The sequence below is a fragment of the Myxocyprinus asiaticus genome, chromosome 17, assembly GCF_019703515.2.
Source record: "Myxocyprinus asiaticus isolate MX2 ecotype Aquarium Trade chromosome 17, UBuf_Myxa_2, whole genome shotgun sequence".
Lineage (NCBI taxonomy): Eukaryota > Metazoa > Chordata > Actinopteri > Cypriniformes > Catostomidae > Myxocyprinus > Myxocyprinus asiaticus.
The window spans coordinates 7,860,240-7,873,040 of NC_059360.1; the positions used below are offsets into that span (position 1 = coordinate 7,860,240).

Here is a 12,801-nt window from a genome sequence, read left to right on the forward strand (position 1 = left end):
TACATTTTATTTATTAATTCCATTTTCACAGGTATCATGGCCACTCCAGGAGTTGCACCAGCAGCAGTTGGAACCAGTCTTGCTTCAGCACAGACTCATATGATAAACAGCTCATGAAATCCCAATTATTCTTTGTTCAGATATTTCTTATGAAAGCATTGTCAAAAGTTCAAAATTTCCAGCTCCTAAACAGTTGTTTTGCCTCTCCCATCACTTTTGTAACTTTCAATGCCAAACACTCAAGAGAGCAGCAAGGATTCTCCATTTGGAGCTATGATTCCTCCCACCAGCACTATTCCTATGAGTTTTATTCCGTCAGCAATGCCTGGGGCAGGAATCTTCAGCCCTGTGGGAGCACAGCCTAAAAAGAGCAGCACAGACAACATGGCTGCAGATATTATGGAGAAAACTCCTGAGATAATGCTACAGGGTAAATAGTTGTATGTGCTATACAAATTTGTGTATTTTTGTTAATGTGAATAATAGTCGTCAACCCTTTACGGACACATTGGAGAAAGAATCGCCATTAGCTAGTACATTTTTGTGTTTACTTGACTTTTGACCACATGCAATTGTAATGGAACTGAAAACCGGGAAAGGAGCAACTTCTCACATACACACACATATACAGTTGTGCTCAAAAGTTTGCATACCCTGGCGGAAATTGTGAAATTTTGGCATTGATTTTGAAAATATGACTGATCATGCAAAAAAAACTGTCTTTTATTTAAGGATAGTGATCATATGAAGCCATTTATTATCACATAGTTGTTTGGCTCCTTTTTAAATCAAGTTTACATACCCTTGAATGTTTGGCCTTGTTACAGACACACAAGGTGACACACACAGGTTTAAATGGCAATTAAATTATAGTCAATGAGTTTGTTAGCTCTCATGTGGATGCACTGAGCAGGCTAGATACTGAGCCATTGGGAGCAGAAAAGAACTGTCAAAAGACCTGCGTAACAAGGTAATGGAACTTTATAAAGATGGAAAAGAATATAAAAAGATATCCAAAGCCTTGAAAATGCCAGTCAGTACTGTTCAATCACTTATTAATAAGTGGAAATTCGGGGATCTCTTGATACTGTAGGGCTTTACTGGTTGTTTAGATCAGTGTTACTATCAGAAATAATTGGTAATTATTTCTTTAGTTATTAATTAATACTTTAATTAATTGAATCTAACTCATTAAAACCTCATATGGGACTCCAGTAAATGTAGTGCGCTACGTTTAGGAGCGGGTTTGGTTATTAGCAATAATGAATAATTATCAAAGATAATTATTAATTATTAAAATAAATAGAACATTGATGAGAATCAATGTTAGCTTTTTTTAATCCTTTAAATCAACAATTATAAAAGATAATCACTAATCATTAACATCAATGAAACATTAATTAAAATTAACACTAGCTTATTGATCATTCAAATTCAACAATCATCAAAGATAATTATCAATTATCAAAAATCAATAGAATATTAATAAGGATTAATATTGATGGGGCACCACCCTGGAATCAGGTAGTGATGGTCATAAACCGTCCCGCAGTCTTTGATTCTTTAATGGATAAACTCAGTTTGCCGATCTCACCCACAATGGCGGAAATACAGCAAATCTCATTTGTGATAATTAATACCCTGAGTATTAATCGCAATGAGCGGACACGGCAGTCCGTAAACTGTACAAGCAATAACGTAGCAGATCTAAGGATTTGTTCAATATGGTCTAGGGAGACCAGGTAAGCTGGAATCCTTCCACCACTCAGACTGTTGACTGAGGAGCTAATTTCCCTGAGGTCCTGCATTAGATCTCTAACGATACACACATAAGTTGTCTTCTCTGACAAAGTCCCTAAAGCGTGCAAAGTGTTATTGATAAGAACGGAGTGCAAATTTACAGTGACTATAGTACCCTGAAGGGTTTTATTCAGGCCCTGTAATTGTTCTTATTGGAGTCGTCGTCTCTGCTGGATTTTTGGTCAATGGCGACTTGTCCATCTGAAGCTGGCAAACTGTTTTCTGGACCAAGTGGTCTCGGTATGTCAACCTGAGTCCACGTGTCCACGATGGCAATCAATGAGTGGAGCCAATCGGTTCAGTGGGTCCTGGCCAACTAACAGTGGTTCTGTATTAATGTGACATATGTAAACAGGGTCTATTAGCATCATCCCTTGAAAGGTAATGTCGATCCAGGCCCGTTTTGTGATAGATTACCTATCTTGCGTGTAGCTTGTGATGCTTACGTTGCAGGTCTCTGTCTATAACGGTTTGCCAAGGGAGAGCTTTGCTCTAGCCACCTCTGCGAAGGTGTGGAACCCAACAGACTTATTTCAGAACCGGTGTTGAGTAGTGCGTGGGAGCTGAATGACCCATGTGTCAGGCGTTGCCCTTACGGTACAGATCGCCCAAGAAGGTCCTTAGCAATAATTAATAATTATCAAAGATAATTATTAATTATGAAAATAAATAGAACATTGATGAGAATCAATTTGAGCTTTTTTTAATCCTTTAAATCAACAATTATCAAAGACAATCACAAATCATTAACATTGATGAAACATTCATTAAAATTAACCTTACTGATCATTCAAATTCAACAATCATCAAAGATAATTATCAATTATCAAAAATCAATAGAATATTAATAAGGATTAATATTGACGGGGCACCACCCTGGAATCAGGGACTAATAACCAGATAGTATAACAGTCTCAATATTAGATTGTTTTCTTAGGAAAATCGACATCCGAAGAATATCGATTTTTGGGAAAAAAACAATGAATGAAGGCTTGAATCCGAGCACTGACATCCCGTCAGCATGACACAGGTGTATGCAAAACAAACCAAAACACTTCTCTTTGTAATATAACAAAGTTTATTTATGCAGTAATATCAATTAATAATTAATACAATGCAGTCAATAAACTTCCGACCTACAACTACAAGCTAAACTGTGATATGATTAGATATGGAAATCAAAATAATCCTATAATACATGTGGGTGTGTGTGTGTAAGAGCGAGTGTGTGTGTGTGTGTGTGTGTAATGAGGGATGCACACAAAATGGCGGACATGACTCTCGTGGAGAGTATGTCATGCGAGACTTCTGGCCAGAGAATATGGCCGCGAATGTGGGCGGAGAGAAACCAGCCAATGGCGTCTACCAGTTACCGCATGTCTCCGCTTGTACGATAGCTTAGGGACAAAGCTGAGCTTTATCACAAAGTTATCTACTAGCCAAAAATGTGTGCGAGAATGTTTGTGAGGGGTCGTGTGTGTGTGTGTGTGTGGTTAGTACGAGAGAGAGAGAGAATTAAGTGACGGCCCCAAAGCCGGTTTTGCGATCGTGGGAGAGAAAGCAGCTGTTAGTTTATCACTCAGAGACGCGGTGGACGGCTCATAAACCGTCCCGCGGTCTTTGATTCTTTAATGAATAAACTCAGTTTGCTGGTCTCACCCACGATGGTGGTTATGCACAACAGTCCAATGTGGTTGGACTACAATACAGCAAATCTCATTTGTGATAATTAATACCCTGAGTATTAATCGCAATGAGCGGATACGGCGGTCTGTAAACTGTACAAGCAATAACGTTGATCACAAGAATAACACACTATAATATTCTATCTCTGCCCAGACGTAAACCTCTTACTTGAATCGTATGTGGACGCAGACAAATGTGTATTCATCCGTCCTTTAACTCCGACTTGGTTCCTCGAGGCTCGGGTGATGACGGGAGGCAATTTCCTCGCTCTGTCGGCGGGCGGTACGGCTGCTGATTCTCGGTGGGCTGGCGGAGAAATAAGCGATGTCGACTTGATTGAAGATGGAAGAGAACTCTTTTTCTCTTCACTTCTGCAGGCAAACGGATGAAGATGCAGATTGCTCGGCGGTCTCCTTCAGATCTGTTAGAGTGTTCGGTGGAACACAGTGTAATCTCAACTCGTCCAAATTGGACGTTACTTCCTTGTGCCACGAGGCTGCACCTGAGAGCAGCGATGAGCTGCGTCTACACATGGCGAGTTAGTTGCTGGAAGCAAATCCCGGAAGCATTTCAGAGGTATTTCTACTCCTGATGATGTCATGGTTGAGGTGCGTTCTGTCGTGTGCCTCATCCAATAGGAGTTGAGAGTTCAATCCTTTAGTGAGCAAGGCTTCATGGCATTTGTAGTCTGTTTTGGACTCCCTTTGTTTGATTTTGGCGTGATTTTTATCAGTAAAATTTATGACTTGGTATGTGGGCCTGAGTTAGGTTTTACGACTGTGTTAGGCCTGCCTTTGTCTTCTAACTGAATACATGAGGCCCAACAATACCAAGCCAAGGTCAGGTAGACCAAGAAAGATTTCAGCCACAACTGCCAGAAGAATTGTTCAGGATACAAAGAAAAACCCACAGGTAACCTCAGGAGAAATACAGGCTGCTCTGGAAAAAGACAGTGTGGTTGTTTCAAGGAGCACAATACGATGATACTTGAACAAAAATGAGTTGCATGGTCGAGTTGCCAGAAAGAAGCCCATGCCACAAAAAATGGTCAACCATAAGCGCTATGTTTGGAGAGGGGTCAACAAGTATTTTACTCCTTGAAACAACCACACTGTCTTTTTCATATGATCAGACATATTTTCTAAATCAATTCCAAAATTTCACAATTTCTGCCAGGGTATGCAAACTTTTGAGCACAACTGTATATATACTGTATATATAGATATGCATGTGTGTGTATGTGTGTGAAGTTGCCCCTTATATATTCTGCTCACTACAATTGTACAGAGTGGTTATCTGATTTAGCATAGCCTTTCTGTCAGCTCGAACCAGTCCGGCCATTCTCCGTTGACCTCTCTCATAAATAAGGTGTTTCTGTCCGCAGAGCTGCCACTCACTGGATGTTTTTTTGTTTTTGGCACAATTCTGAGTAAACTCTAGAGACTGTCATGTGTGAAAATCCTAGGAGATCAGAAGTTACAGAAATACTCAAACCCGCCCATCAGGCACCAACAATCATGCCATGGTCAAAATCACAAAGTTCAAATTTTTTCCCCATTCTGATGGATAATATGAACATTAACTGAAGCTCCTGACCCGTATCTGCCTGATTTTATGCACTGCACTCCTGCCACATGAACATTAGATGTCACATGAATAAGTGTACCTAATAAAGTGCTCAGTAGCTGTGTTTCCACTATCGGGCCAAATGACGGAGTGCTAGTGCATACCAGGTTCAGTTGCGTTCCCACTGTCCCACTGTTACTGGACATACCACTCCGGACACCATGGCAGGTACAGTCGGTGAGTTGTCAGTGTTAACTTATCTTGCTAGCTAGCTAATGTTTACAAATAGACTATGTAAAAAAACACATTAGGTTTGTAGGGCAGGGCTTTGCACAGGTTTTTACCAGGCCACTGAATAGAAACTGCAAGAGCCTAATAGTTAAATTCTTCAACATTTACATTGTTTGTTGAAGTTAAAATATTTCATAATGTATGATTGCCCCTTTAAATATTTATATATTTATATATTTACACATTTATTTAATTTATTTATTTGTTACATGTTTATTTGTATGCATAATTTGTGAAGTTTACGTGTATTTTGATTTATATGTGTAAAAAGCGCTATAATGGTACTGTCTCTTTAAGAGTACCGGCAGTTCCATGAGCAGATGTTTACGGTTGAATGAGTGCAGTGCACATTAATGAGGGAAAAGTTGCACGGTTGTTTTTAGCTCATCTCTGCAATGTATGATTAGAATTAATATTTCAATTGACTTTTTGATCTACAATTGATTGTAAATAACAAAGGATATTAAAAGAGACATTATGAAATGAAAATGGATCACGTAGATTACATCTTTGGACCCACATTACACGGTATGAGTAAAAGCAAACTTTACTTGCATAATGTGTATTGACTTATGTGTATAAATAAATAATATAAGTTCTCAAATCTACAAGCTCAAGAGTTTTGCAACACTTTACCTTCCAACAGGCATGTTACACTGATCTGTAGCCATGCTGTAAAATGAAGAATGTTGTGAAAGCGGGCTGTGGAAAAATGTATCCAAAATCAGAGTTGACATTGTTAAATGCAATGTAAATATTACTATAGCATATCATGGCTCAACTAAAGCAATGGTGACACCACAAACCATGACAACTCAGGACCCGCTGCAGTCAAATAAGTTAAATTTCCTTATACAAATCTCAATGGACGGGCCGAACGTGAATTGGAAAGTGTTTGAAATACTCCAGAACCAAGTGCAGAATCATGTGGGAAAGTTACTAATCAACATCGGTTCGTGCGGGTTGCACTTACTGCACAATGCGTTCAGAGATGGATATAAATCCACCGAATGGGAAGTTGAACACAGACTCTCTAGACTTTTTTGGATATTCCATGATTGCCCTGCCCGTCACGAAGATTCGTGACAGCAACCAGATGTGACACACCCATGCTTAAGTTTAGCAAGCACCGGTGGATTGAGAATGTCACCATGTCAGAAAGAGGATTGCTGCTCTGGCCGCATGTCAAACATTACATCGAAATGGTAGGGAAAGGTGAACTACCCAATCCAAAAGTGAAGTCGTTTGAGGAGGTGAAGATGCACTGTGCTGATCCTCTCTTCCCAGTGAAAGTGGGGATATTTAACAGCATTGCAAGAGAAATCAACCCTTCCCTCACCATGTATCAGTCAGAACAACCCATGCTGCCCTTCCTCTCTGATGACATGTACAAACTGATTAAAGGTAAGATAAACATATTGATGGTGTAATACATATTGATGATTGCATACATTGCTAGAAACACACACGGATATATAAAATGATTACATTTTTAAAGATGAATTTTTATTCACTTGTTTTCCATTTTACCAATCCAGAGCAATATATTATTGTATATAAGTGTAATAGGTTAATAAAGCACCATAAAGCTGTCATAACAAGCTTCCCAACAGCATTTCTGTCCATCACATGTTTAGTTTTGGTTTTCATTTGTACATAATATCTGGAAGAGAACATTTTGTTGTCTTAGAAACAGTACAGCAATAAACACTGAGGAAAAATATTACATCTTACATAAGGCATTATGTATTTATTTTTATATAGCTAAAATGAAATTATTATTTATTGCACATAATAAAACCTGCATACAGCACTGTAGTTTGTATCTCCTAAACTATGAATGTGTAATGTTCACTCATTTGGTGTGTTTAGCTTTAAAACGCAAGAACACTTCACCTATGGTTTGTAAATTTGCACATTTTGCAGATTAAGAGTGATAAAACTGAAGCATTCAATCCCTTTATTTTAATTGGTTGCAGGGGTGATGGGACAATTTCTGAAGGAAAAGCACCTGTAAGAGGCCACATCCACACTGAAGCTCCTCAATGTCCCTTTTCAGGACAGCAGTCTGCACAAGGACAGTTCTCAGATTGATATTGGATTTGCAGCAGAAGCCACCCTGAACAGTCTTCCAAAAACATTTCAGAGAGGCAGAGAGTAGAGATTAAGATGGACTGCCTCCTTACGAAGTTGCTGAAAAAGGCTCCAGTGCAAAATACATTAGTGAGAAGCATGCAGTGTCTTGACCAGAGACATATGGCTGGATGTAAGGAGCTATGCACAAGTCAAATGAAAAGAATGTTGCACATACTTGAAGCTAAACACATAGAGGCAATGTGTGATGATATCCTTAGAGAGTTTAGAGAGTTTTGTGGTTTGGCAGCTCTTCAGGCTAATTTCAGGGAATTTGACCCCAAAACAGATCGAGTGGACACCCTGCTGTATGAGATGATGGGGACAAAACTATCATTTTCAAGAGTGTGGGATGTGCTGAAGAGTCTACTTGTCTGTCTCATGGGCAGGCCAGTGTTGAGACAGGATTTTCCATCAACAAAGAATTGACTGTGGAGAATCAGAAGGAGAGGTCTCTTGTGGCTCAGAGGCTCATTGTAGAGATGTCAGGTCTGTTGGGGGCATAACCAAGGTAGAGATCACAAAACAACTGCTCCTTTCAGCTGCAGGAGCCAGGCAGAAGTACCATGCCTACCTGGATGAAGAGAAGAGAAAGAAAGAACAGCAAGCTGTTGACTTGAAGAGGAAGGCCCTCACAGATGAGCTAGATGATTTGAAAAAGAAGAGGGCTAGGATGGAAACTGATATTTGTGCCCTTGTGAAATCAGCAGATGAATACGCTGATAAAGCAGAAGCTTCAAGCAATCTGAACTTTATCACCAAATCCAACAGTTTCCGCCGAACTGCAAAAGAAAAGAAAGCATCTCTGCTGAAGATCGAAAAGAAGATTGATGAGAAGCTTGAAGAAATGAAAAAATAAACTGTGTGGATTGTTTTTGGGAAATTTAAATAGGGACAGTTATCTTAATGGTAAATAGGAGGCATAGCTGTCTTAAAATCTTCTTATTTACAAAATATTGTATCCCAAATGACAGTTTGTCTCTGGCACTGCTGCCTTCTAAAGTTAATGTCAGTGTTACTGGACACTTTTATTTCCTTTTTCTTTTCTTTTTTTTTTTTTTTTCAAACATTCTTGTCCCTCTGAGTCATTTATGTTTATGAAGGCTACACAATGGAGTTCTCAGGGTTTGACACATTATATTATTTAACAGTCATACTGGTTTGTCAATGAGTGTTATTTAAATAAATGTTTATTTTGTACTAAACCACATAGCTTGTCAGTTGTCATTCATTTTAGTTAAGATATGCTGTGGGAAATTTTGACATGGATTTTTCTTATTTGACATGTACTTAGACGTTTTAGGAAATGTATGGTCATGAAAATTTGCCTCAAAAGTCATGGGAAAGTCATGGAAAATTATTGGTAAAAATGTGTATGAACCCTGATCTAGCATTGACAGATGTGTTAAAGTTCAATTAAATGAAAAATAATTATTCAGACACAAATGCTTTGCCAGTGCATTAAAAGAGCATGGTCCTGTTGTACTTACATACTTGTGCATTTTTGTGTTATTTTGGCAGTATTAATCTTCGGGCTATAGAGTTACCTTCAAATGTCCATGCCATTAAATTGGCTTTGTTTTTCAGGTAGCTAGCAAGCATATTGACTAAAGAAGTCAAACGTGTTCTGCGTTCCGCACCGCTTGTTTATAATGATCTGCACCAAGCAGTTAAGGCGGTCTGCAAGTAGACACAGCTACTCTATGCTCGCACAGCTTTGTCCGTACGGCTGTGCTGATAATTGATCTGGGTAGCACTGTTTTGTTCTGCTTTTGAAACATTTGTCACTTGATATTTCTCAAACTAGAAACAGAAAACAGATGTGCATAATCAAAAAAGAGATTGACAATTTTATTTAACATTTAGTTGCACTGGCAGAAAAAAATGTCCTAAAAATTTGACTATTTAGTCGCAGTCTAGAACACTGATATTTGTAGTGTGATGTAGCAGCGCGCACAGTGGAACATGCATAGTGTTCACGTACTCGTATAGAGTATGTTTCAGGCCTGACACTGCATGTTGGTCCTTGCTCTGTGTGAAACTTTTTATTTGTTTCCTGGGCAGGAATGCAGAATGCAGTGCGCAGTGGAATGGGTCAGCTGGGCATGCACACCTCTGTATCTCTAAGTCATCCTCTCTCTGGCCAGCGGATGGCAGGCCTACTTCCTCTGGGCCTGCGGCCCAACCTACTCCAAGGAACTGGGGGCCGCTTCCCCCTCCTTATACAGCAGGGCCTTGCACATCAAGTCAACAACCTCCTGAATACTTCACTTCAAACCCAAGTATGTACTCTGGCCCCTTTCTCCCAAATAGAGCAGTTCAACTGCAACGAGGGCGTTTTTGCTAGGGCACCTAACCTGTCATCTTCTGGAGCTGACAGTCTGGCAAAAGCCAATAATGAGACGCCAGCCAGGTCAGATGTAGGTGCCCAACAAGAGGGAGATCAGGATTACTGCTTTCCGCCACCAGAGAAGCAGAGCACAGGGTTGTTGGAGACAACATGTTGTTCCCATCCAGACCACCTTTACTGGAAAGACCCCCAAGAGCACTCTTGCAAGCAGAGGGTAGAAGAGAAGAGGGTAGAAAAGAAACTCTGTTAGGGGGTTTCAGAGCAGAAAGTCAATGGGGTCTACCCAGGGGGGACTTTGATGAACAAGACATGAGAGGGATGTCTGGAGCTCCAAAGGGTTTCCAAGAGGAGCATTCCAACCCTAACTTTCAGAGTTGTTTTGAGGGCCGCAGTGGATCAGGACCAGCTTGGAAATGTGGAGCTGTAGCTTCTTTTAATGCCAACATGCACCAGGACTACGATGATCGTGGCAGACCTTGGAAAAGGCAGAAGGACCATGATGACAGGGACATGGACTTCCAAGGTGAATTTAATGGCAGTCGGCAAAGCCGAGAACAAGACAGAGACCACGAAAGAGAGAGAGACAGGAATCGGGATCGCGAACGTGGCTGAATCGTGAGAGAGAACGTGAAAGAGATAGAGAGAGGGACAGCGAGAAGGTCAAAGAATGGAAGATGGGCCACTGGACTCCCCTTACTCCTCAATCTCAGCCTTTCCTGCCACAGCCCCAACTTCATAAGTCTCAACCTTTACACCCTCTGCCAATCCCAATGTTTGCCCAACCTCAAGTCCAAGGACAAGTACAAACTGACTTGCTGACTACGCAAAACCCGCAGCAAGAGCCTCAGCCAGAACTGCAACCGGAGATGAAGCTAGAGCTGCAGTTACAGCCAAATCCCTCAGCCCCTCTGAAAAGGCAGCAAGCAGCCAAGAGCAAAAGGAAGTCTTAAGCATCAGTGGACTGGAGACAGACTCAAAGCCCTAATCAAACATTATGGAACCTGCTACAATGCCCTTATGTAGTTCCTCTCCATCCCTTACCTCCACACCCACCTGCTTCCAGAGTGAGCCCATGAAAGAAGAGAAGACCCCAGAAATCTCTGTTTCCTCATCTGAGAATGTAGACACAGAACAGACTGGGCCAAAGTTGGATGCTGAGACTGAACCTGAGCTAGCGAAAACAGACATTGAGGAAACATAATCATCACTCAGTAGGTAAAGATCATTTTGTATAGTTGTCATCTCTGTAATCATTTCAAAAGCTCCCACAGAACCGGCTTAGTTCGCTAGATTATGTCATAATTATTTTTAACTCTCAAGCTACAATTGTACATGCATTATAGGTGGCCCACACTAGAGGACCTCAATGGTAGGCGAGATTTTAATATTTTATTTTATTCCATGGTTTTAGTTTTTAATGCAACCCCAATGTTTTAAATTAGACTGTTTATGTTATTTTCACTGGCTTGCCATAATATTGTGTAGCCTAATTGTAAATGCAGGGGGAAAAGAGGTTTGTCCTTCCTATGGAAGAGTTTGAGGATTCTGGCTGTCCCCTTTTGATTGATTGCAGGATACTTGAAAACAGCACTGGCCTGTTTTGTATTTTCTTTTCAAAACGGCAGCTGCAAAGTTTGAAATGAATGCCTCTGTGGTGTCCAATGTTTCTTGTCTTTAAAGCAGAATGCAGTGAGAACAGTTTTTAACTGTGCTGTGTTATTCCAAATATTAAATGTCTGTGATTTGTCTTCATACTAACATGGAAATCAAGAGCTAAGTCAGAAAAGGCTATAAAGGAAAAATGGATGTTGGGTTTAATCTGTTTTAGTTTCAAATAAACATGTTTGTTACAAATGCTTTAGGACTGTATTTTCTATCAAGAACCATCTGCACACAAAACCATAAAGCCATGAGCCAAATGATAATGGCCCCAGTGAAAGCATGTTTGTCTACCAGATGTTTGTCTACGTTTTAGACTGAGATTTCTTCTTACCCACTGACCTTTACCAGTAGAGCAGAATTGCATGCACGCATTTACACAAATGTGTCTGATATTCACAATTTTGATATCCCTGTCCTTGTCTCACACTCGGATACATAAAATGTGGCAGCTCGACAGGATTCCCTGCAGAATTGGTAGTCTGTTTTAAGGCCGAAACATGTCTTTGCCAGTCAGTGAACACAGATGCTTCTAGCTACGCATGTGTGCAAAATGTGTCAGACTGCAACTTATAACACAACTTTTATGTACTGCATTCTCACGGGGCATTATAGAGCACAACAGTGCCCACCTACTTTTTCATCTGCCTGGATTCTGAAAGTGTTTTTCCATTAATTTTACCAACAGACTTTTCATAAAATCTTTAATAAGAGTTGTCAGCCATGAACTAAACCAACCAGCTCTGAGGTAAATCACAACATCACAAACTTTGTTTTGAGGCAGAACAGTATTTGAAAATAGGACAAAAAGACAAAGGTACAAATTTCTAAACAAAGTGTTTGTGTTATTACAATTCTAACTTAAGAAAACTAATTTCAAACATGTGGAACTGCTGTCTACGGTTGAATCAAGTTCAGCCAAAGACCTATTTTTATTATTTTTTCTTTTTATTGTGTACTTACCGTCTTTCATGAGGGCAAAAACTACAATCACATGAAGCATTGCGAATGATGTCATTGAATGAAAAAAAATGGGGAAATATAACTACTGATTTTAGGTTACTGATAATAAGTATTGAAACAATATATTCTATGGTTATTGCAAAATAATCCGATATATGCAAATAGATAAGTAGTTTAATGGTGAAGAGACAATTAAGTCATTCGCAGTGCGTCATGGGAGTGTGTGGTCGCACCGAACCCGTTTCGCTGGATTGGTTGCTGGCGGTTCTTTGATTGATAAAGCTTTCTCTACTGGACCATGGGTAATGTAGTTGTTTACCATGAATTCTGCTATCAAACACAATTTTTAAACA

At 39.9% G+C, this 12,801-nt stretch overlaps 1 pseudogene; it reads left to right on the forward strand.

Moving 5' to 3' along the window:
* Positions 1 to 11,632, forward strand: part of LOC127454700 (SR-related and CTD-associated factor 8-like) — a 158,114-nt pseudogene extending 146,482 nt beyond the window's left edge.
* Positions 11,633 to 12,801: the final 1,169 nt, after the last annotated feature.